The following is a 24,109-nucleotide window of genomic DNA, read 5'->3' on the forward strand; positions in this document are numbered from 1 at the left end:
GATGCAGTTTATACTGGGCGCCTCCCTCTTTCTTGTTAATTTCATTCTGGATGTTTATTTATTCATTCTTTTTTCAACATGGTCTTTTAGTTTGTAGTTGTCTAGCTACCACACCTCTCTGAATGCAGAGCCTCTTTGAAACTCCACTGTTTATAAAGCCCGGTTTATGTATCTGACTGATTGACGGTTGGTCACTAATGATGGCCTTTATATGAAGTGACTGTATCATGCCCTATGTGCCAATCAGACTTGATGTGCTTGTATTCTAGCTCAAATCTGTCATGCATGCTTTTTGTCCTGAAGAAGAGCCCCAAAGCATGAATCACAGAGAGCAAACAAGGAGGAGAATCCTGATATCCAATTTACCAGGTTGCCACACACAACTTGGAGATGCTAAAGCAATAAAGTCCATTCCTATCCAACCCTGCATCATTCTCAGTTATGATCAGGGAAGCCATAGAGGTCAGTTGCCTGACATGTAGGCTGAGTGCAGTTGTGAACACATGTCCCAAATATGAACAGACTGCACCTAATATACTTATAATTATCCACAGTTTTCAACCATTTGCTTATCTGCTCTCTTGTCCAAATGATAATTTGGGGTGGGTTGGCTAGAGCCATCCCAGGGGCTAACAGTAAAAGTAGGTATATGGGCCTTCACATCAGGACTGTTCCTATAGCTTCATAGAATCGTAGAATCGTAGAGTTGGAAGAGACCCCAACGGTCATCTAGTCCAACCCCCTGCAATGCAGGAATCTCGAACTAAAGCATCCATGACAGATGGCCATCCAACCTCTGCTTAAATACCTCCAAGGAAGGAGAGTCCACAACCTTCTGAGGGAGTCCGTTCTACTGTCGAACAGCTCTGACTGTCAGAAAGTTCTTCTTGATGTTTCCTCAGAATTTTCTTCATTGAAACCTGAATCCATTGGTTCGAGTCCTACCCTCTGGAGCAGCAGAAAACAGGTGTGCTCCATCTTCCGTGTGGGAGTCACAGAAGCACATGTCACAATTGTGCAAATTCCAAGAGAATAAACAGATTCTATGAGGAGGCGACTCATATATGTGGGTGTCCAACTGGGGGAAGGGAATCAACAATAACTACCAGTAGTTAAATAAACATCAAATTCTAGTTTTGTCCCCATCCTCTTCTCTTCTGTGTTCTACAAGGGCAACACTGAGACTAAGGAGACTAAGGAGGAAGAAGCTGTAAAAAGGATGGCTGAGGGGCAGAATGTGGTTGGCAGTGTCCCATTGAGCCCAGTTTACCAACTTCCGCTGGCAGTGCTGTGTTGCATATGTATACAAAGCAGATTTTATTTGGGGTGGAGGGAAGCCAGCACAGTGTGAGGATCACGGAACTACCTGCGTCTTTCCAGGTGGGAGAGAAGGAATTCCATATTGCTCCTTGTTTCTCGTTTTGTTTTGTGGTCTCCTCAGCAAAGAAAATGAGCATTGCCTTTCTTGGCTCAAAGTATTGCCTTTCTTGGCTCAAACCACTGAAGACTAGCTGACCTCTTCCCTCCCCTCCCCTCATGCATGTTTTCTCATGTTTCAAGAGCTCACTCGCCACTCCTGCTGGACATTTCAGTTACAGCATGAAAAATGGAGTCGAGGAATGAAGATATTTCCCCTTTGACCGGCACATTTGCAGAAGATATGTCAATGATCTGAGGCAAAGGGGTGCAGGCAGCTTTTCAAGAGAAAAGTTTCCCTGCCTGCAAACACACACACAAACACACACATACACACACACAACTCCAGCCTTCCCTCCCCAAATTCTTCTTCTTTGCTTGCTTATTGGAAGAGCAATAAATATCAAGCCGACAAGCCCTTCTCAGAGTTACAAAGCCTACCTGTAACTGAGCTGGATAATTAGCAGCCTTGAAGATGATATATGACTTTCATTACCCTTTGGGACTGGAGACTAAATGAGGACACAGCTAATTGCCGTGCAAAGCAGTTTGGCATGAATGAGAAAAATGCAGGCGCTGTCTCCTGCCAAAAAAGAAAAAAAGAAAAGTTCCTATTGCTTCTCTGATCTCATGGCTGCGTTTTTGCCGCAGGAGTTCACTCGGTGTCCATAAATCATGGGCTGCTCATGGCTGAGACGGCACTGAGTCATCAACATGTAATAAGCTGAGTGACAGATTCCAGCCTGACTACATTAGAACTTCAAACTAATTCCTCCCCCCCCCCACTCCCGTGTTTCCAGAGCCCCCGACACAATCCCATACTTAACAGAAAATTAAATCCAGACTACGCAGAAAGGGTGGCTAGAAAAGACACACGCCTTGTTTACTTCACAATCTGGGCCTAGGTGCCTTGCCTTTCCAGAGGAGGCAGAGGCAAGTGGGGAGGGAAATGACCACAAACGCGTCAGAGGGGATGAACTCCGCTATGGCACAAAGCTAACGACTTTTATACAGTGTGGTTTGTCCTTCTTCATCTATTACCATTGATTAAAACGTATTACCTTCTGCAAACGAGCTAAATTGGCACACTGTCATCCCGGGTTTCTTTTGAGAGATAAATGCAGCTTAGCATTCTTGGGAAAGAGTAATCTCTTGTGAAAATGAAACTAACCCTGTAAAACAGTGGTTTTCAGACTGGTCTTTTTGGACCTGTCTGCCACATAGGACATTCTGGTGTCCATACTAGGCCAGCTCACTGAGTTCATGCCAAGTGAGGGTCAAGTTTGTTGATTCGCATATAAACTGAGAATGGACTCAAGGCTAGCGATTCCCAAACTCACCCCCTGTCTAGACTACTTAATGATTTTTTTCTGCCTGTTTTAGCAATTGTAATTTTGCTAGATGCTGAATGGCTTTTGTATTTCAAGGAATTCAAATGGTCATAAAATGAAAGTATTTCAGAGCATGTGCAGAATGTCTTTCCTTAACTACTTAACACCTCCAATCATATCACCTTCTTCCACACATAGAAAACACCTCCAAGCACTTTGCTTAGTCTACTGTAAGTTTTTTAGGCAGCAGGAAAAAACACCATCTTACTGTCCCCTCCCTCCCTCTCACCATTGCCCCTTCATTCTAGCAAGCCAATTCACAAAACAAATATGCTTTACCCCTCCTTTTAAACAGTTTACCAGGAGGAACCTTCTCACCATCTCTCTTTCTCTTCTTTCCCCTCACTGTCTTTCTGCTTCCTAATCTTCTCTCTACCTCTTTCAAGTCGCTTCCTCCTGCCTCGTCACTTTTGCTCTGTCCAGGAACAGCCGCTGCTGCCACTGTTCACAGCCACTGTCCTTGTTCTTCACAGATAATCACAGACCACCTGAGTCAAGCTTGTGGACCATGGTTTGGAAACCTCCTGCTCTAGAACACAGCTGTTGCTGCAGGGGAAGGCGAGAAGCTTTTAGGGGTTCTTGTGCACCATTTCTGATCTGCACTTTGAAGATTCCCCGGGAAGCTCCTGAAATTTGCCAGGAATCTACTGCTGTAGAAAAATGGGACCCCTGATCTGCTGACCCCATTGGACTGGTGTCTTGATGCGTCTATTCCACCCTCAGGCATGAGCCTTCTGTAATGGTGTCTCTGAAAGATTTTACACATCACCTGGGAAGACAGGCAAACTAACGCCAGTGTACTGGAAGAAGCAAAGATCACCAGTGTAGAAACAATGATTCTTCAACATCAACTTTGTTGGACTGGTCATGTGTGGATGCCTGATTATCGTCTTCCAAAGCAACTGCTCTATTTCGAACTTAAAAATGGAAAGCGTAATGCTGGTGGTCAACAAAAGAGGTTCAAAGACTGTCTTAAGGCAAATCTTAAAAAATGTAGTATAAACACCGACAACTGGGAAACACTGGCCTGCGAGCGCTCCAGTTGGAGAGCAGCCTTCACCAAAGGTATCATGGGCTTTGAAGACGCTTGAACTCAGGACAAAAGGGAGAAACGTGCTAAGAGGAAGTCACACTTGGCAAACCCTCACCGTGATCAACTCCTGCCTGGAAACCTATGTCCCCACTGTGGAAAGACGTGTGGATCCTGAATTGGCCTCCACAGTCACTTATGGACTGACTGTTAAGATCGTGTTCATGGAAGGCAATCTTACTTGGCTACAAGTAAGATTGCCAAAGAAGATTGCTTCTTTGATTGCCAAAGAAGAAGAAGAATACTGAAGTCACTCCTGTGCGGAAAGTTCTCACCACCTTTCCTTTTCCCTTTATGGGTTAAGGACTAACTAGTGTTCTCCTCCCTCTGTGGATTTGTGCAGGATGTGCAAGATGGCCTATTCTTGGGCCCTCACCAATTAGCTCTCTTCCCCTCCATTTAAAGGCACTTACTACACAAAACTGGAGCTTTCCTATAGTCTCTGAGAACAGGCACATAATTCATTCCCGAGAATGCCAAATTGTAGCTGACATTTAATTTAAGTAAAACTCGAGGCACCATAATACAAAGCTCTCACTAAAAATAAAATAATGGTGATGAAACCACAAGAATATTTCTCTGACATGAAGATGGGCTCCCCCCGCCCTTTCAACAACAGTGCATGTGCCAAGTTTTTGATGATCCACAGAAGATGACATGGCTGTTTCAGATTCTGGAACCACATGTTACTATTTCCATCCACCCCAAAACAAGATGCTCGACACGCACAAACTCCTGTCAGAGACAATTGACACCCTGCCTTCTCACTTGTGCACACAAGACTCCTTTCTACGGCTCCACCCTTTCTTTGTTGCTTGGGGCCTGAAGTTAGCTTCCCAAACACTTATGTACTGCCCCTGCCATCACCCTTCCTTCAATCCAGTTTAAAACCTGCCTCCTGAACCCTCGTATTCAGTCTTATAGAATCATTGTAGATCTAGTCTAACATCCTGCATTACAGGAATCTCAGCTAAAGCATCCATGACAGATGGTCATCCCACCTCTGCTTGAAAACCTCCAAAAGAGGAGAACCTTAAAGATGCACCCCTGCCTTTGCTTGCACCCATCCCTTCTAATCTTTGCCCCTCTCTTCCCTTCCACCCATGTGTTGTCATCCTCATGGTCAAAGCCAAGCATTGTAAGCCTCTCAGGGTAGGTGGCATGCTGTCCTTTTGCTGTAGTTGCTCTGCGAAGTGCTGCAGATATTGATAGTTGCTAGGGAACAGGGCATAGCTCAGTGGCAGAGCACTTGCTGTGCCCAAAGAGGGTCTCAGGTTCAGTCTTCTGCATCTCCAGGTATGGCTGGGAGAGCACCTTGTCCGAGGTCCTGGAGAGCCACAGCCAGTCATGAAATACTGACAAAGATATGGGACGCGGGTGGCGCTGTGGTCTAAATCACTGAGCCTCTTGAGCTTGCTGATCAGGCTGGCGGTTCAAATCCACATGACGGGGTGAGCTACCATTTCTCTGTCCCAGCTCCTGCCAACCTAGCAGTTGTGGTAGGAAGATAAACAACGTTTCTGTGCGTTCTGGTTTCCCAGAAGCGGTTTAGTCATGCTGGCCACATGACCCAGAAAGCTGTCTGTGGACAAACACTGGCTCCCTCAGCCTGAAAGCGAGATGAGTGCCACAACCCCATAGTCGCCTTTGACTGGACTTAACTGTCCAGGGGTCTTTTACCTTTACCTTACTGACAAAGATAGACCAATGGTCTGGCCTACTGCAAGGCAATTTCCTATGTTCCTACACACATAAATGCTTAAACAAACAAACAAACAAACAAACAAACACAGCAGCTATTTTCATGACTCTCTCCTATCATCCCTTCCACTCTTAGATGATACTGCCTTCCAACCCCCATAGCCATGTCTTTTCCCCCAGCCAGTTTGTGGGATATAAAAACACATCTCCATACTAAACAACTATGGGGCACACACACACACACACACACACACACACACACACACTTCTCCTCATAATAGGGGATTGATTTTGGGGTGGGAGTGGGAATACAGGTAGGTTTTTTTAAAAAAACAACCTACTCTGGGGACCATGTAACACTAGACTCAGCTCTTGGGGAGAAAGCAATCAGCCATCCATCATTCACCTGAGATAGATGCCTTGCTTGCTTGCTTATTTATTTTCTCCTAAAAAGTTATATCCTGCCTTTCGAAGCAAGAGTCAACCCAAAGCTTCCCATTCAAGACATAAGTCTAGCTTGTTGAGCAACGGCTAACGACAATGGCCATATACAGATTGAGGAAGCTCAAGAGAAGGGTCCAGTTACCGAAGACAACACAGCACCAGACAAAACAGTACAAGACAACACTGCCAATCATTCGTCAAGTGGATTTTGCAGGTTTTTGCAGTGTTGCAAACACCTTCACAATGTTTTGCTGAAGGTGACGAATAGGATGGATGCAGTACACATCATGAGTCATAATTGGAGACTCATGACATCTCTGATGCTTTGAAAATGATATCCCTGGACATTGGCCACCATATTTGCTTCCAGGTTCATAAAGCATTTCCAAGGTCCGATAACAGGATGCAAAGCAGAGTGATTAATTAAGGAGGCCCTGAAACAATTTCCTCCCTTCCTTCTCCACAGATAAAACACTCTACCACTAGTGCTGGAACTCTGAGACTTGTGATCATAGATCCAGTCACATCCCATGATGATGTGCCATGATGATGGCATGAGGAAGCTCATTCCCCATCTTTCAATATGCCAGTGTCAGAGCAATTCTCCTGCCCACATACAAGTTGATATATCGCCCAAGTACGTTGGGTTTGTTCGCCACAAACTGTCTTGAGAGGAGTGAAAGTCGGCAGGTGATAATTGCTGTTTGTCTTTAGTCCAGTTACATCAGGCATTAGAATGCAGAACCTGGATTTTTATAAAAATAGATATTAGCAATGGCATTGCAGGGTTGTCAAAAACTCAACAACTACCTCAACAAAAGCACATGAAGGAAGTGTCTAGTTAGAGCAGCAGCTCTTAATGCTTTTGGTGCTAGCTTTTGTTTTCAAGCCGCTCAGTCACAAGCTAATAGTCACACATGCCAGGGATACTCTACAACATTGTGTTGCAGAACCCCACTTGTTTATACTACATTTTCAATGCCTCATCCAGTATTTTAGTCCGGACGTTTAAAAAGCAACAACTTTGCATTGCTGGTCCAGTAATTCTTGAATAAAATTGGCTAAGCAATAGACGAGACCTTGAAAAACAGTAGAAAGATTAAGGGAGAGAAATAAATCGAATAAAGAGGGAAAAATAAGCTTGTCTTCATCTGAAGGGAATCAAATTGAAGCCTTTTAACCTTCCACATAAGTTCCACACCGTTGCCTTTTAAAATCAGTTGAAAATCATTTAAAATCAAATTGATTTTGGCTTTTACATTCAGATGCACTTCAGCTTTTCACTTACAGGGTTTTATCTGAGGAAGGTCTTCAGCCAACCTGGGTTTCAAATTGGCTGAAAATCAGTTCGGCATGTTCGCCTGCTTAGTGGAATTTTCCCATTTCCATTTCATTCACAGCCAATCACAATCAGATTAGTCTGCTGGAGCAACTGTGTCAGGAGGCAGATTTCATGGGTGTTTTAGCAAAGAAATGGTTTGTAATGCAATGAAACATTTGTTTATAGCAAGTCGCAAAGCTGCTGCCCATTTTGATATCGATAGACACAAAAGATGGATAGCTGGGGGAGATCATATAGGCACCCTATAAAGGAGCTTGCTCCATCTCTTATTAGAGGAGATGAGTAAAGACCCCAGAATATCTTTCCAGATCTGCATCTTCCTCTACATAAAAGTATCAGGGCGCCCAAATTGGACCTTTCCCTGTTCACCTGTTCCCATTCATTGTGGAGAAGCATTTGGACCTAGCGACTATGACCCAATCTATCTGACATTAGGTGCCCAGCCCAAAAGCAAGTGAACTGAATAGACTACCAGAGCTGTAATGCACTGCAAGACCACCTGCCATTTATTTTTAATCAAATCCTGTAAGTGGTTTGTTCTTAACAGTTGGGTTTTGGTTGCAGCAGCTGCCTTTATCATGCTGTTCGAAACACACACACCTTGAGCTAGGACTAAGCTGGAAGGAGAAACTAGTTTCATAAAAGGGGTTCACCATAATCAAAAGAACCCTGCCTCCTGTTTGGCATTTAAAAAAAATGCCATGGCAAAAAGTCTAATAAATGGTTCTTAGATCTGATCCCCAACTGCCTATGTTTTCACCATGTGACCAGTGCGGAAAACATCACCCTCACTCTAACGGCAACGGAGCATCATTAAATCTGATCAACAAAGGCGCTTTGTGGCATCACTGTATCTAGTATATGAACCTAGATTGATTCAGAACATGCAAGGAGAAATTTCTAAAAAGACAATAATGGCCAGAAGCAGCACCAAATAACAGGGAAATGGTGTCTGTAAAGAGTTGAAAAAAAATCTATGAAAAGTGTCAGGTTTACTGGTGTTGGGGAGGTGAGATCTTCTTCTTAAACCTTCTATTTTATGTGTGCATGCAAATACGAATCCCCGTGACCCACGTAAATAACAAAATAATTGGCTGGGTGCCTGGATTCAAAATGTGGGGCTGGACTCACACTGCAGAGCTAGCCCACCCAAGAGGCAAGGTGAGGGGGCTGCCTGAGGCAGTAGGATCCACCGGGGCAGCAGATTCGGCCTCAAAGGAATGCATCCCCTGCAGTGGTTAAGAGCGATGGACTCGTAATCTGGTGAACTGGGTTCGATTCCCTCCACATGCAGCTGCTGGGTGACCTTGGGCTAGTCACACTTCTCTGAAGTCTCTCAGCCCCACTCACCACACAGAGTGTTTGTTGTGGGGGAGGAAGGGAAAGGAGAATGTTAGCCGCTTTGAGACTCCTTCGGGTAGTGATAAAGCGGGATATAAAATCCAAACTCTTCTTCTTCTTCTTCTTCTGCTCTTGCCGCAGTGGCAGTGATGGGAGCAGCATGCCCCTTGAGGCTGAATTTGCTGCTGCCTTGGCACTCCCCTCATGTTGCTTTTACAGCAGCCATGGTGAATAGGAGGCACTGCTGATCTCCTCCCACCCTCGTTCCTGAGGTAGATCTTCATTCACTCCTTCTTCCCTGGCAGGAGGCAGGCGCCAATTTGTGGTTCACTGCAGGTGCTAAAATGTTCTGGGCTGGCCCTTGTGTGAAATGACACCATCATATGGTGTTAGGTATATTCAATGTTCAACAAAGGAAAAAAAGAGTCTTGAGGCCCCTTAAAAACCAACAAATTATAAATGGACTACAGGCCATGTAATCAGATGCATGAAGTACAATCCTGAATTACAGATACAGTGGTACCTCAGGTTACAGACAATTCAGGTTACAGATGCTTCAGTTTACAGAATCCGCTAACCCATAAATAGTACCTCAAGTTAAGAACTTTGCTTCAGGATGAGAACAGAAATCGTGCTCCGGCGGCACAGCGGCAGCAGGAAGCCCCATTAGCTAAAGTGGTACTGAGGTTAAGAACAGTTTCAGGTTAAGAACAGACCTCCAGAATGAATTAAGTTCTTAACCTGAGGTACCATTGTATATATAAAAGCATGGTATGTGTTTGCATGCTTGAGTGTGTAGGTTGCAAACAGTGAGGTCACTAGAAATTAAATCCCAAAAAGTACAGACAGTGATAAGTATGTAATTACTTACTTACTGGAGTACCTCGCAGGTCCAATCAGCTGCTGGACCGTATTCATTTTTCTATAGAACAGCCCATTCCAAAAGGCATTTTTTGGGTGGGTGAAATGGTGGCCAACACACAAAATGGCAGTTTCAACTCTAGAAATCAGCACTGGATTTGGGAGGCAAAGATGTCAGGTCGAAGATGTGGGAGAGAAGCGAAGCTCATCTAACAACAGACCTCTCCACCTGACTCCTGTTTGTAGGTATGGTTATCTGTACATAGTTTTTGTCACAGAATTGTAGAGTTGGAAGGGACCCCAAGGATCATCTAGTTATAAAAGGTAAAGGGACCCCTGACCGTTAGGTCCAGTCGCGGACAACTCTGGGCTTGCGGTGCTTATCTCACTTTACTGGCTGAGGGAGCCGGCATACAGTTTCCGGGTTATGTGGCCAGCATGACTAAGCCGCTTCTGGAGAACCAGAGCAGCGCACGGAAACACCATTTACCTTCCCACCGGAGCGGTACCTATCTATCTACTTGCACTTTGACGTGCTTTCGAACTGCTAGGTTGGCAGGAGCAGGGACTGAGAAATGGGAGCTCACCCCGTCATGGAGATTCGAACCACCAACCTTCTGATCAGCAAGCCCTAGGCTCTGTGGTTTAGACCACAACAACACCCATGTCCCTTCATCTAGTTATACTGGCTTCATATATTTCAGTGGGCATTCTCCATATATTTTTGAGTGTTATCACCACAGTCATGAGGGCTAGAAACTTGCTTTGTTTGTTATTTCTAAAATGATAGCTGACATTTTTAGGAAACCGAATGCTATGGCAAATGCCATTCTTTTGCCCTGCAGAAACATACTTTTTCATTTTTTTGGTGCTCCTATGGAATGACGACCCTGACTGAGTTTCTTAAAAACATCAAGTAAAAATTATACAATTGTTTTTGGATTGAACAAAAGAACTGGTGGTTGGTCCTCTAGAAGAACAATCCATGTAGCATCCCTTTCATGTGCCAACAACTGTTATTTATACAGCTTATGCCCTTTTATCGTGACAACTCAAATGCTGAGCAGAGCATATACAGTATATAACCATCACCACATTCAGGAAAGGAAAGAAGAAGGGGAAAAAAAGAACTCTCTGCAGATAAATATTATGAAGCGAAACTTGCATTTGGGGTTCCTGGATAATGTCTTTTAAATATTCTATTTGCACCGACTGCTTGATGTTGTTTTAATGAGTTTCAGCTCTTCTACTCCCCAGCCCTGAACTCGCTGAATAAAAGCTCGCTACAGAAGTGGCTGGAATAGATCTTTAGAAAATGGCACGGCTTGAAACATTCTGGCCCTCAACCTAGTCTGCACTTGTTTCTCATTTGCTTCACTTCTAAAATCCCAGTTCCATCAATGTGACACCTTTCTCCCCTGTATAAAGCAAAGCAAGGCACTACTCTAGTCTCTCCCCTACCCCGCCTCCCTTGCAAGGAGAGAACGACGCCACCGAGAGCTTTAAAGGCTCCCCTCAATCCCTTCTCCCCCATTATGGTAAAGTGTGATATTAATGTCATTCTGTTTGTATTAAAAATCTCCCTTCAGCCACGGGCTGCCTGTTCGCGGTGACGGTGTCAACTTCAAAGTGCTTAAATAACAGCACTCCTTTGAGTTGACTTGCACGTCGCCAGATCTCCTTACCTGAGCAACTTCTGAGGAGAAATGCCAAGCTGCCTCTCAGAATCTCCGAGACGGCTCGGCGGCTTCTGTTGTGATGTGACTTTAGCAAGGCCCACATCATCTAGAGGGCAAAGCCAGGCAATGGCAGCCTCCGCTGTTTGCCGCTTCGGCAGACAAAACAATAATGCCGCATGCCAACAGTTAAAGGAACTGGTAAGGTAAGCCAAAGGGATATTGTATGGACCCATGGAGACTGTGCCAAGGGAAGCTGTAATGGCCTCAGAGGGTGCACTGATTTCTGTCTGGGGGGCATTAATGCACCATCTGGCAGAGACTGAGAGAAAACTAAATAAAGGCCATTTACCAGGGAAGCCATTTTGGAAAAGCCACTTCCGAGCTACCGCTCAATTCCTGTAATCAATAAAGTTGTGGCCTATTTTCACCCATTAACCTTAAATACAGTGTCTTGTGTCTTTATTTCCGATGGGGGAGGTGGGAACTCGCCATGCAATCAGTCACCTCTTCCTGAACTTCAGATTTCTCATTTTTCCAGTCTTCAGCTCTCCACATTTCTAAATCAGTTTGCGGTTTATTTGTTTTTAATCCTCACGAAATTTCATCCGTGTTTTAGTGTGATTCGACCACCCCCTAATATACACGCTTTCCGTAAGGAATTTCCCGTAATAGACATTTTGACAAGCATCGTGCATTTCTGTATGGTATTTCCATGAATATATGCATGCTTGCACACTTGCTCAAATGCATTATCTGGTTGGGGAATTGCCTCGCAGAGAAGTGCAAAGGCTAGCTGGGCTTCAGTTTGCATATTGTTTCAGGAAGTGCAAATGACTCAAGTTTGCATTAGAATGTGAATTGGACTGCATTCCTTCTGTACCTGTAGAGGTTGCTTAGGCTGAGAGTAGCTGACCAATGTCACCCAGTGAGCTTTGTAGGTAGTTGGCGTTTGGAGATCAGAGATCAGAGTTCCCAGCTCCACACAGACAGATGCTCTTCAAACAAGCTGTATTTTTGTGCCTTTATCTTGAATATATCCAAGAGCAGGTCCTTGAACCTTTGCCTAGCCATGAGCATCTTTGCCCTTCCTACTGACGGCTGAAATAACACCACTGTCCTTGTCACCTGTACCGTTCTACCCAACTTCAGAACCCACCTTTAGTTCAACACTGCAAAATGGGCACCCCTTTCCCATTTTTAATCTACAGATTACTGTATTCTTTGCCCTATAAGACGCACCAGACCATAAGACGCACCTAGGTTTTGGAGAAGGAAAACAAGGAAAAAAATATTCTGAATCTCAGAAGCCAGAACAACAAGAGGGATCGCTGCGCAGTGAAAGCAGCGATCCCTCTTGCTGCTCTGGCTTCTGGGATAGCTGCGCAGCCTGCATTCACTCCATAAGACGCACATACATTTCCCCTTACTTTTTAGGAGGGAAAAAGTGAGTCTTATAGAGCAAAAAATACAGTATTTTTACTTTTGCTCTGTTGATTTGCTTTCTTCACCAAATATGGGTGGGTTTGGGTTTTTTGCAGCAATAAGAGAGGTAGAAAGTCAACAGGTTCGGGGAAGGACTGACTACAGGGAAAGCAAAGCTGCACCTGTTGAGTTTCTGTCTGATAGAATGTTATAAAAGGCACAGAAAACTTAACCAGGAAAAGAGACCCCAGCTGAAGCATTCATCTTCAGTTAGTGGGTCCTGGCCTTATCTAGGGTGAATAAGCATATGCTAAAATAAAATAGTTACCCCACACCTTTAAGGCGCCACAGAACACTTTATTGCTTTTCTACAATAGGCTATCCCTCTGGAGTTACTGCTCATTTAGAAACTGACCCCACAAAGCCCTCCCTGTCTCCCTTTCTAAACAAGCAAAAATGACCAACTAATTATAAAAGTCTTAAAAATTATATGCGCAGATAATATTAGTTCTTTTCAAAATGGGGCTTGATATATCTACTATTTATTCAGCCCCAAAGACCAATTCATTTTTTGGAAACATATTGCACATTTAACTAGAACAAAGCTTAAATCATCTAAGCTTAGTGTTTTAACTTCCAGCCTCTCTTTATTCTGCTTAATGACTTGCACATTTTTTTTTACACAAGCACAATATAATTTTATTACCCGATAATAATTCCCCCCCATGTTCCATTTGTTCCTGAAAGAGACGCGAAGGGAATTAAAGACTGTGCAATGGTGCAAAGCTAGTGAAATGGTGAGCTCCGAAACACGAAGCCTGGGTTTCAGAACTTGCCTCTCTCTATGCATCATTCTATGGCCTTAAGCCATTAGCTCTCCCTGCTTCCCATTAATATACAGGGTGGCCCATTGATATAGCTCAGGGGTCAGCAAGGCTTACCGGCCATGGGCCAGATCACTCCTGCAGAGATCGCCTGTGGGCCGGGCCGGTGCAGCGCAGTGCTGGAAATCGCGTCTGCGCATGCCCAGATGCCGAAAATCGCGCCGTTGCAGAAGCGATTTTCGGCATCCGGGCATGTGCAGAAGCGATTTCCGGTATCTGAGCATGCACAGATGCGATATTTCTGGCGCTGCTCTGCAAGTCCCCGTGCCGCGCAGTGCTGGTTTAGCGCAGCGCGTGGGGGACTCACTGAGCGGGCGGCTTGGTTTGGGGGTAGCTTGTGGGCCGGTAAAACGGTCTTCGTGGGCCACATCCGGCCCATGGGCCACATGTTGCCGACTCCTGATATAGCGGAATGAATGAAATCCATCACAACAGATCATATGGGTACACAAAACTGACATACAACAAAGTGACAGTGGAGTCAACTAAAAGGATTGTTTTTCTTTACTGGTTTTTCTTTACTGGCATACGCGCCGCTGGGGTGCAAAGATCCGCCCAGCACCCCCAAATTTAGTTTAGCCCCCAAATCAACTTTTATTATGCCTTATGTCATTATTATCATTTAATAAATAGCGCTCACACTTGCGCAGCACCAAAAGGAGGGTTTTTTTTGGTGTGTGTTTTGTTTAAAATCAGCTTTTCTAAAGAAGACAAAGAACACACTGGGAGTCGGTGTAAAGACTCCACGCATGCCCTTACAGTCGTGGGGGGTGTCTGAAAGATGAGACGGGTGCATGCGTGGGAGAGCCATTTCAGGCAGCCTTTCTTTGTGGGATCAACCTTATTTCTAGAGGAGCTGGGAGGGCCCAGCGGCGTAGCGTGGGTTGTCAGCACCCGGGGCAAGGCAAGTAATTTGCGCCCCCTAACCCGGGGCAAGGCAAGTAATTTGCGCCCCCTAACCCTACAAATCTATGCCTATGAATGATGGTCCCTCTCTCTCTTTCTCATATTCCAATTGATTCACATTTCCGCCGATCGATCCCCGAAGCTCTCACCCAGCGAAATTCGTGCGTAATTACGCTTCGCCATCCCTAATTCTGCCGCTTCCACCAGGAAATCATGACGGTGCGTTTCTCCTCTCCAAACTTTCCCCGGCCCTTTGCCGGCCGGCGCAGCCCTTTTGGCTACGAGCTCCCCTCCTTCTCTGCCCGCTTCCGACCCCACCTCCCCGTCCAGCCTCCCTACCTCCTGAAAAAAGGCGCCGGCGCCGAGCAGGACACCCCCGCGGCCATCGGAGAGAGGCGGGGCCGAGGGAGGCAAGCCAATGGGCGAGGCGGGGGTAGGTGGCCACGGGGGCGGGCGCTGCCGCAGTCCTCGGGTGGGCAAGGTAGGAGCAGGCGGAGGCTGGCCGGCCGCTCTGACAATAGGGGCGGGCCGAGGGCACGACGCGGCTGGGCCCTCTGGACTCGCGCCCCCCCCAGATGTTGCGCCCGGTGCGGCCGGCACCCCTGGCACCCCCCACGCTACGCCACTGGGAGGGCCCTAGCGAGTTTGCATATACGAGTTCTTCTTCTGGAGCCTCTATGCGCTCCCGTCGCTAGATAGGCGCGTTCTCTTTCTGTCTGTTTCTCCCTCTTTCCTGTCACTCCCCCTCCTCCTGGCTTTGGTGAGCAAGACTTTCCAGAGAGCTCTCCCTATAGCAGCATTAGCAGGCAGGCGGCGTGAGATCAGTTGTGTCAAAGGAGCTGCTGATCCCACTGCTGCATAGCAGCTCTATACAATTCGGCACCCGGGTGCCCCGCACCCCTTGCATCCCCGGGTAAAGATGGCCCTGACAGTAAGACTGTGTTTTGAATGCTACCAACTGTTACATAAATACTAAATGTTATTACTTGTCAAGGGCAGCCAACATGGCGCCACGCAGAAGTTTCTGGCCTGAACATTGGCCGTGCTGGCTGGGGCTGATGGGAATTTGTCCAAAACATTCAGAGGTCACCCCTTGTTGGCTACCCCTAACTTAAAAGGTACCGACCAATATCTGGGGGAAGAGAAATTATGTTCACCTCAGAAATGGCACAAGCAGGGCCATCTTCACCCGGCGGTGCAAGGGGTGCAGGGCACTCGGGTGTCGAATTCTGGGGGGCGCCAGGCGCAAGCTAGGCAAAACAAACTTTTAAGTCCTGCTGGTTTTAATGAGAGTTAAATCTTATTCTACTGAAATAATTTTAAAAAAGAATTTAGCTGTCCCTGAATCGTGTTTGTGACAGTAGGTTATTGTAACAGCAGTAGGTTATTGTTCAACCATCATACTCAAGAACTGCTTCATCCCACCAAATCAGCCAGGCAGAAGAACAAATTGAAAAAGAGACACGACGCAGGCCAATATTCTGAGTACAAAATTAATTTAGACATGAAAGGCGAATGAAATACCTCCCCCTTTTTTTTTTAAAAAAAAGGCACAACACCTACAGCTAAAGGCAACTTTGGATTTAATCAGAGGAGGGGCTTAACTCTTTCCCAATCAAAATTCTCTCCTCCTGCTCCTTTCCCACTTATGGGTACATTAATCAGACCCATATATTCCTGCCCCCATGTTAGGAAAAGAAGCTTTAGTGGGGACACCTCTGGGACAGAAGGCCCAGAAGGAAAAGCTTAAACACCATATTAACTCTGCTGTTCCTCTGATCAAATTCAGAGTACCCTTCCCGCAGTTGCATTAAATTAAGTTAAACCGATTGTATGTGAACAGCTCAACCTACTTTTAACCTATTCTTTGCTTCTTCTTCTTTTAAGTGCCGTCTTTCCTCCTGTCCCTTTAGATAACAAAGTTTGCCAAGAGGGTTACAAGAGGGACATACGCCATGTAATCAGTTAATGAGTGCAGAGGGACGGATTTATTACAAGAAATAGGCTATCAATCCACACTGAGCTCTGTATAACACTTCATCAGGGGTAGTGATAGAATTATTTTTGATGTAAACGTCTGAACCCCAAGAGGAAGAACAACGTAAATGACTCCAAGGCTGTTGCATCAAAGAGGCCCATATTGGGCCCATTGGTGTCACAAGGCTAGCTCAGGATGCAACAGAACATGCAAAGGCTCAGCCCTGTCCTCTCTTCCCAAACACCCCCACTTATAGGGGGCTCCATTGGTGGGGATGTTACATGCAGTTGTTTCTCAAATGCCTCCTGGGTCTAGTCTTATGACAGCGTGGGAGGAGGGAAGGGGGAGTTTCTCCTTATCCACTTTCTCTACATCATGTGTGATTTTGTACACACCTATCATTGTCCCATTTCACTTGTCCTTTTTTTTTCTAAACCAAAAAAAGCCCCACATTGCAACTTTTTGTCATATGGGAGTTGCTTTTGGCCACTCTTTCCACCTCCTTTTCCAGCTCTTCAACATCCTTTTTGAGGCACAGTGTCTTGGATTGCAGCCCAAATCGCTTTTATAAGCAGAACAGCTTATCAATCTCCTATCCTTATAACTCAACCACAAGGCAGTTAGATTTATAACAATATAGTTTCAAGAGTGATCCAGCCATTTACATCGCTCTGCTTGTTGGGCTGATATTTTATGACATCACTCCTTTCCATTATTACACCTGATTGAGAGCTATGTATTGTTCAAAGAGTGCTGGGCTTCCACAGTCTTGCAATAAATCTACCTCTGAACTCTATTACTGACGGCATCTTGATTGAAATTAATTAACACCAAAGTGCTTGAAAATGTACCTCATCAAAAGCAGGGTAATCTGTTAGGTTTTATTTATTTAACCGGCAGCTTTGCAGTTTTTTAAAAATGTGCAGTTATAATAACTAAAAATAGAAGGAAAGGTGCATGGTCTCCACCACCCTACAATGTGAACCCCCCACTTTCCAAACAGCTTTCAGTCCCAAAAGGCAAAAGTTGAGGTCTGGCTCATCTGTTGTAAGCAAGTCAATATTACATGTACCATTATTTTTGGATATTAATCTAAGGCTGAAGGCTTGTCAGGTCTGGAACAAGTTCAGAGCAATTCTGAAGAGGGCAGAGAAACTGGTTTGCTAGTTAGATTCCCAACAATGGTGACATGTTATTAAGTAGCCAATGCTGTAATCTTATATCTCTTACTTGGAAGTAAGCCTTATTGAACACTATAGGACTAACTTATTTCTGAGCTGACATGTAAAGCAGGAGTGAGGAAGATGTAACTCTCTAGATTTTGTTGGCCTTCAGCTCCCAACAGCACAGCCAATGAAATTTGTACCCTAACAACAACTGACCAGGGCGGGGGGCACAAGTTCCTAGGGGTGTAAGAAAGCAGAGATTTCCATTCAGACATGTATTTGTTGCAATCAGTCCTGTTTCTGTTCTGCTGCAGTTTGGTTTCTGCCAAATACTACATTATTTGTCACTCTGTCAGCTATTTTCTTTACTTTCAAATGAATGTAAGTTACATAAATACTTACACAGCTTACATAAATTGTAAGTAACTATTTACGTAACTTACATTCATTTCAGTGTACTAAAACATGCCATCACCTTGCCAACAAAGGTCCGTATAGTTAAAGCTATGGTTTTCCCAGTAGTGATGTATGGAAGTGAGATCTGGACCATAAAGAAGGCTGATCGCTGAAGAATTGATGCTTTTGAATTATGGTGCTGGAGGAGACTCTTGAGAGTCCCATGGACTGCAAGATCAAACCTATCCATTCTGAAGGAAATCAGCCCTGAGTGCTCACTGGAAGGACAGATCCTGAAGCTGAGGCTCTAATACTTTGGCCACCTCATGAGAAGAGAAGACTCCCTGGAAAAGACCCTGATGTTGGGAAAGATTGAGGGCACAAGGAGAAGGGGACGACACAGGATGAGATGGTTGGATAGTGTTCTCGAAGCTACCAGCATGAGTTTGACCAAAGTGCGGGGGGCAGTGGAAGACAGGAGTGCCTGGCGTGCTCTGGTCCTTGGGGTCACGAAGAGTCGGACACGACTAAACAACAACTACAAAACATGCCATTAGTTACGGTATTGTCTGCAGACTTAAAAACCCCAACCACAGTGTGAATGAACACTGCTCACATTTGGCTCAACCGACTTCTGCTCCTGGACACAGACAAAAATTAGCAGTGCAGTCCTATGCATGTTTACTCAGAAGCAAATCCCACTGAATTGACTGCTCTGTACTCCCAAGTAAATCTGTGCAGAAATGCAGCCTTGAAATCAGATTAATGATCCTGATGGAATGGGTCTAGGGGTGAGAAACAGCAACTTCCCAGATAGGTTTTAAAGAGCACCATTTGGCCCAGTTCCACTCACACCAGCCAAATGCGTTTTTAGTAGTTTCCCTTCCCAAGAGATTCTTAAGAACATAAGAAGTTAGTTAACAAACCAGCTCTGACCCTGCATGGACTAGCATTAGGAAAGATGTCAGGGGAGTTCAGGGGAGTTTGCAGCAGACAGACACTCAATTATAAAACTGTGAGAGCACAGGTCTAAAAATTCTTACAGATCCAATTTCAGTGGCATTTATTTACATACATATTGTGTTGCTTTAAAACTATTTTGATTTACAGAAGCCAAGAAGAATGCATATGACATGGGTGTGGCCTCATATAGCCAACACGCTTAAGTCTAATGGATGCATGAATGGGTTAATCCCACAGAGTAAGCTGTCCTGCCAGGCTTAGCTAGGTCATTTCCCCACCTTGGGAGGCAGGTAAACAAGGCATTTGTTCACCTTCAGTCTACTAGAGAAGTTCAATGTGTGAGGAGGGCTGAGTTGGTTGCTGCAGCTCAGACCACATGGCTCTTACAAGCCACTCTTCAGTTCCTAGAGCAATAATTTAGGAACTTTCACCACTGTAATTAAGCCAACTTTTACTCCCTGAGCAACTTTTTCTGAATGCTGTGTGGAAAAGCACATGAATCTGACATTTGAAGGGTTTGTAAGTAAATGATTTTAACTTACCGAATGTGCAGTCTTTTTTTCCATGCTAGGGGAAGAGGGAAGTTTTTGCAACTCAGAAGAGCATATTTTAAAGGTCTAATAGCCTGTATTTCCACACTTTGCTGCATGTTTTCTGATTTAAAATCTCTGCTGGGGTTCTCTCACCAAAGAGTACTTGCCCCAAACCAGGATCTTGGCATCCAGGGAATTCTCCTTTATATATCTATTTTTTTCCTTGTCACCAACAGGAGACACGTGACATTGCAGCCTGCCAACACTAAACAGGCTAAACAGGTCTGGGGCTCTAAGGGGGGCTACCCAGCCTGCTTTGCAAAACAATAAGAGTAAATGTTTTATATGCCTCCTAATTCCCAGGAAAGGATATGTGAGACCCTCAGTTCATTTTCGCAGATTCTTCTATCTTTGCAAACACCACTTCCACATCTTCAGAACACTTTTTGTCAAAATGTAATTTTGCATTTATTTATTTTAGCTATTTTTGAACGGTTGCACATCACTGCATACTGCACACTATGCTTCTCATTCAAAAGGATACACTTCAGTGCAGTACTGTTAGTATCTGAATTATAAAATTGCATAGCAATTGCACACCGATCCCTTCTCAAAAGTTAAATAGCATAATGTAGATTACTACCACACCTCATATGTGCAGAAATAAAAAAACACCACAAGCGTATAGCATTTTTTAAAAATTTCCAAATAGTGAATGGGAGATGGAGAATGAGGGGATCCCAGAACTGTGCCTACTGCCCTTGAGGGGAAGCAATTGCAACCATCCTTTTTGAGATTTAGCAGGATCCATGTCCTCGGAAGGGACTACCTTGCCTGAAGATCTCATCCAATTCTGCTGCAAATTTTAATAGTTATGGACATTTTGTGTGTGTCTGTGCCCCTGGATCTATTTACTTATAATTTGGCAGGCTTCATCCACTCTGGAAGGGCTAGTATGTCTGCAAATTTCATTCACTTCTGTCTTTCATTCACTTCTCAATTGTGAATGAGTGGAAACGAAGCAGACTTGGACAAATCCTGAGCTGAATCAGACAGTCTACAAAGGCTGAGGGAGGCTATTTTCCAAAGTGCTGAATCGGAGTCCAAACAAAATATTGTGGTTAATGTACACCCCCCATCACCTATTCCTGTACTCGAGTCAGATATGCAGCAGAAGGAAAACAGGTTCCTTACATTTCTGTTAAAATATTAGCCATGGGAAGAGAGATGTGCAAGTTCTGTTACGAAGGCAAGCTTTTACAACTCCAGTTAAGGAACCTGGAAATCCATAATACTGGGGACGTTGGATATGCTTGGTTATTTGCTACTTTCCAACTCCAAATCTGCTTCTCTGTGACTTTTTCACATTTATATTTGAACTTTGTTACAAGACAATTTGGAAATATTAAGCATTTACTCTGAAAAAGAGAGAGAAAGGAAAGATATAGATTTTCTTGTTTTGATGAGGAATTGGACTATTATGGCTATAAGAGGGTACATACTTCATTGTTCCTTGAAAGTGCAATATGGCAGTATATCCAAAATCCTTATATTCCTTTTGGCTTTTTAAATGTACCTATAACTTTAGCTCTCAGAAGTCCCTAAGAAAACAAAACACAAACACAAACAAAACCCTGGTTCGAGTGCTAAAAATGTTGACCACAGCAGTCATCTGGAATATTCTTCTTTTTCTACCAATGAAATAGAACATTACTTACCAAGATTTGTCAGCCAACATAAATTATACCTTCTTTGCAGTTGTTAGAACAGGATAGAAAAACGGCATTGGCCCACTGAGTCATCCATGCTTCCTTCATTTAATTCATATGTTGCCAACACCTGTGAAAACAATCGGCATCAGAGGCTTAAACATTCTTTAGGGTATGCTGAAGCAAGAACTTAGTTGTTTGAGTTGGGTTTCTTCTTTAGTTCTCTAAATTATTAGCAAATCTAAGAACTATGAAATTACTGTATATTTTAAGCAAGTTCATTCTGGGTTTGGATAATTTATTAGGATGAGGAACAAACGGACACACTAAGGCAGTGTCAGGTGCCACAGGACTCATGCAAAACAAGGCACTGATCCTCTGGTCCACTAGATTGGCAGCCTTCCTTCTGAACTGCCAAGTTCACCCTGTGTTGCTCCCACACAGGGTTGGTGCATGGCACCCTGTGTTGGTGCCATGCACCAACCCTTGCCTGCTCCAGGTGCCCATGTGCTCCACCGCTACTCCATCAAGCTGTCTCCAGTCTCCGTGCATCATCTCCTACCTCCAGGTTCCTTCAACAGAATCTCAGAACCCGAGGCTCCAGAAATCTGGTGATCCCGATAAAGGGACTAACACAACAAGCATCAGCACCTGGCATCCTTAGACCCAACATCCTGAGAGGGTCCATCACTACTATCAGCCTTGGAGTGAGCAGTTGGGTCTGTGCCATTGCACAATGACCCTGATGCAGTGTCATTCCAGGGTATTGTGGAATATTTAAATGGAGTCTCCCTCTTAAATTTACCACTACGTCCCAAGCAATGTTACATCACATCACTTGGGAAGACAGGCTAACTAATGCCAGTGTACCGGAAGAAGCAAAGATCACCAATGTTGAAGCAATGATTGTTCAACATCAACTTCGCTGGGCTATTCATGTTGTGCCTGATGATTGTCTTCCAAAGCAACTACTCTACTCCAAACTTAAAAATGAAAAGCGTAATGCTGGTGGTCAGCAAAAGAGATTCAAAGACTCTCTCAAAGCAAATCTAAAAAAACGTAGCATAAACACCAACAACTGGGAAACACTGGCCTGCGAGTGCTCCAATTGGAGAACAGCCTTTACCAAGGGTGTCATTGGTTTTGAAGATGCTTGAACTCAGGACTAAAGGGAGAAACGTGCTAAGAGGAAGGCACGCTTGGCAAACCCTCACCATGATCAACTCCTGCCTGGAAACCTATGTCCCCACTGTGGAAGGACGTGTGGATCCTGAATTGGCTTCCACAGTCACTTACAGACTTACTGTTAAAACTGTGTTTATGGAAGACAATCTTACTTGGCTATGAGTGATTGCCAAAGAAAAAGAAGACATCAGGGGCATCATGGCTTGCAGCTGGTGACCACCAGAGGTCACTTTACTGAGGAACACCTCTGACCTGGGGCTGGCTCTGGGTACAACACCCTACCCTGTTTGACACAGAAATATGAGGTTGTCCTAGCCTCTTCTTAATGGCATGTTGAAAGATTCCCCCACCATTTGGCCCTTTTATATTTCAGCTACTTAACTTTTCTGAAGGCCAGCTGTTTTTCTTAGGAGAGCCATTGTCCATCCCCCTGACTTCCAGACATCCAGGAAAGGGACCCCTTGCAAGTTTTCATGTTTTCCCTACAAACAGCTGCCAAACCATTTAGCCACTACAGAACAGCTGTATTTTGTTAGTTGTCCGTGCGTATGTGTATTTTTTAAAAAGCTCAGCAGGACAGAAAGAAACCACATTTTACTCTTCCTCCCTGATAAAGTCACTGCAAGTATGCCAGACAACTCAAAATGACACCACATTGTAAGGATAGGGGCAGTATTTTAATACAGGAAAGAAAATGAGCTTCGTGTCATCATAGGGTTCACAAATCTATTTGAAGCAATGTGTCCTGCTATTGTGAAGTCAGCTTGTACACGCACAAGCTGAGGAACATGGCTTTGAAATGTTATTAAGGAGAAATAACTATTTGGTTTGGATTTGATAGAGGCTCCTAAGGTAAGCTGTGGCATGCTCTCTGCCATGTATACAACTGGTAAGTAATGAGCTATGAGAAAAACCTAGACAGCATCTTAAAAAGTAGAGACATCACCTTGCCAACAAAGGTCCGTATAGTAAAAGCTATGGTTTTCCCAGTAGTGATGTATGGAAGTGAGAGCTGGACCATAAAGAAGGCTGATCGCCGAAGAATTGATGCTTTTGAATTATGGTGCTGGAGGAGACTCTTGAGAGTCCCATGGACTGCAAGAAGATCAAACCTATCCATTCTTAAGGAAATCAGCCCTGAGTGTTCACTGGAATGACAGATCCTGAAGCTGAGACTTCAATACTTTGGCCACCTCAAGAGAAGAGAAGACTCCCTGGAAAAGACCCTGATGTTGGGAAAGATGGAGGGCACAAGGAGAAGGGGACGATAGAGGACGAGATGGTTGGACAGTGTTCTCAAAGCTACCAGCATGACCTTGACCAAACTGTGGGCGGCAGTGGAGGACAGAAGTGCCTGGTGTGCTCTGGTCCATGGGGTCACGAAGAGTCGGACACGACTAAATGACTAAACAACAACAACAACATGAGAAAAACTGGTGGCAGCTGATCAAGTACCTATTTATGTCAGGAAGAAGTCAGGCCTAATCTCAAAAGTGGACTTTCTAGGTTGACCATGCCTGACAAAGAATAGAGCAACTTGGGGAACACATTTTCCTCCTGAATGAAAAAGAAGAGGTTGACTGTCCCAGAGATGCAGCTCCAATTTCTATCTTTTTGTTCACATCTCTCTCTCTCCCTCTCCCTCTCTCTCTCTCTCTCTCTCTCTCTCTCTCTCTCTCACACACACACACACACACACACA

At 44.6% G+C, this 24,109-nt stretch overlaps 1 long non-coding RNA gene across 1 annotated transcript; it reads right to left on the reverse strand.

Moving 5' to 3' along the window:
• Positions 1 to 20,187: 20,187 nt before the first annotated feature.
• On the reverse strand, positions 20,188 to 21,354 carry LOC310763088. Its single transcript, XR_014548470.1, has 3 exons — positions 21,232 to 21,354; positions 21,016 to 21,114; positions 20,188 to 20,931 (listed from the first exon to the last, which is right to left on the reverse strand). It is a non-coding gene; the product is annotated as an uncharacterized lncRNA (long non-coding RNA).
• Between the last annotated feature and the right edge of the window lie 2,755 nt (positions 21,355 to 24,109).

The sequence above is a fragment of the Podarcis filfolensis genome, assembly GCF_964270895.1.
Source record: "Podarcis filfolensis genome assembly, chromosome: 5".
Taxonomy (NCBI): Eukaryota; Metazoa; Chordata; class Lepidosauria; order Squamata; family Lacertidae; genus Podarcis; species Podarcis filfolensis.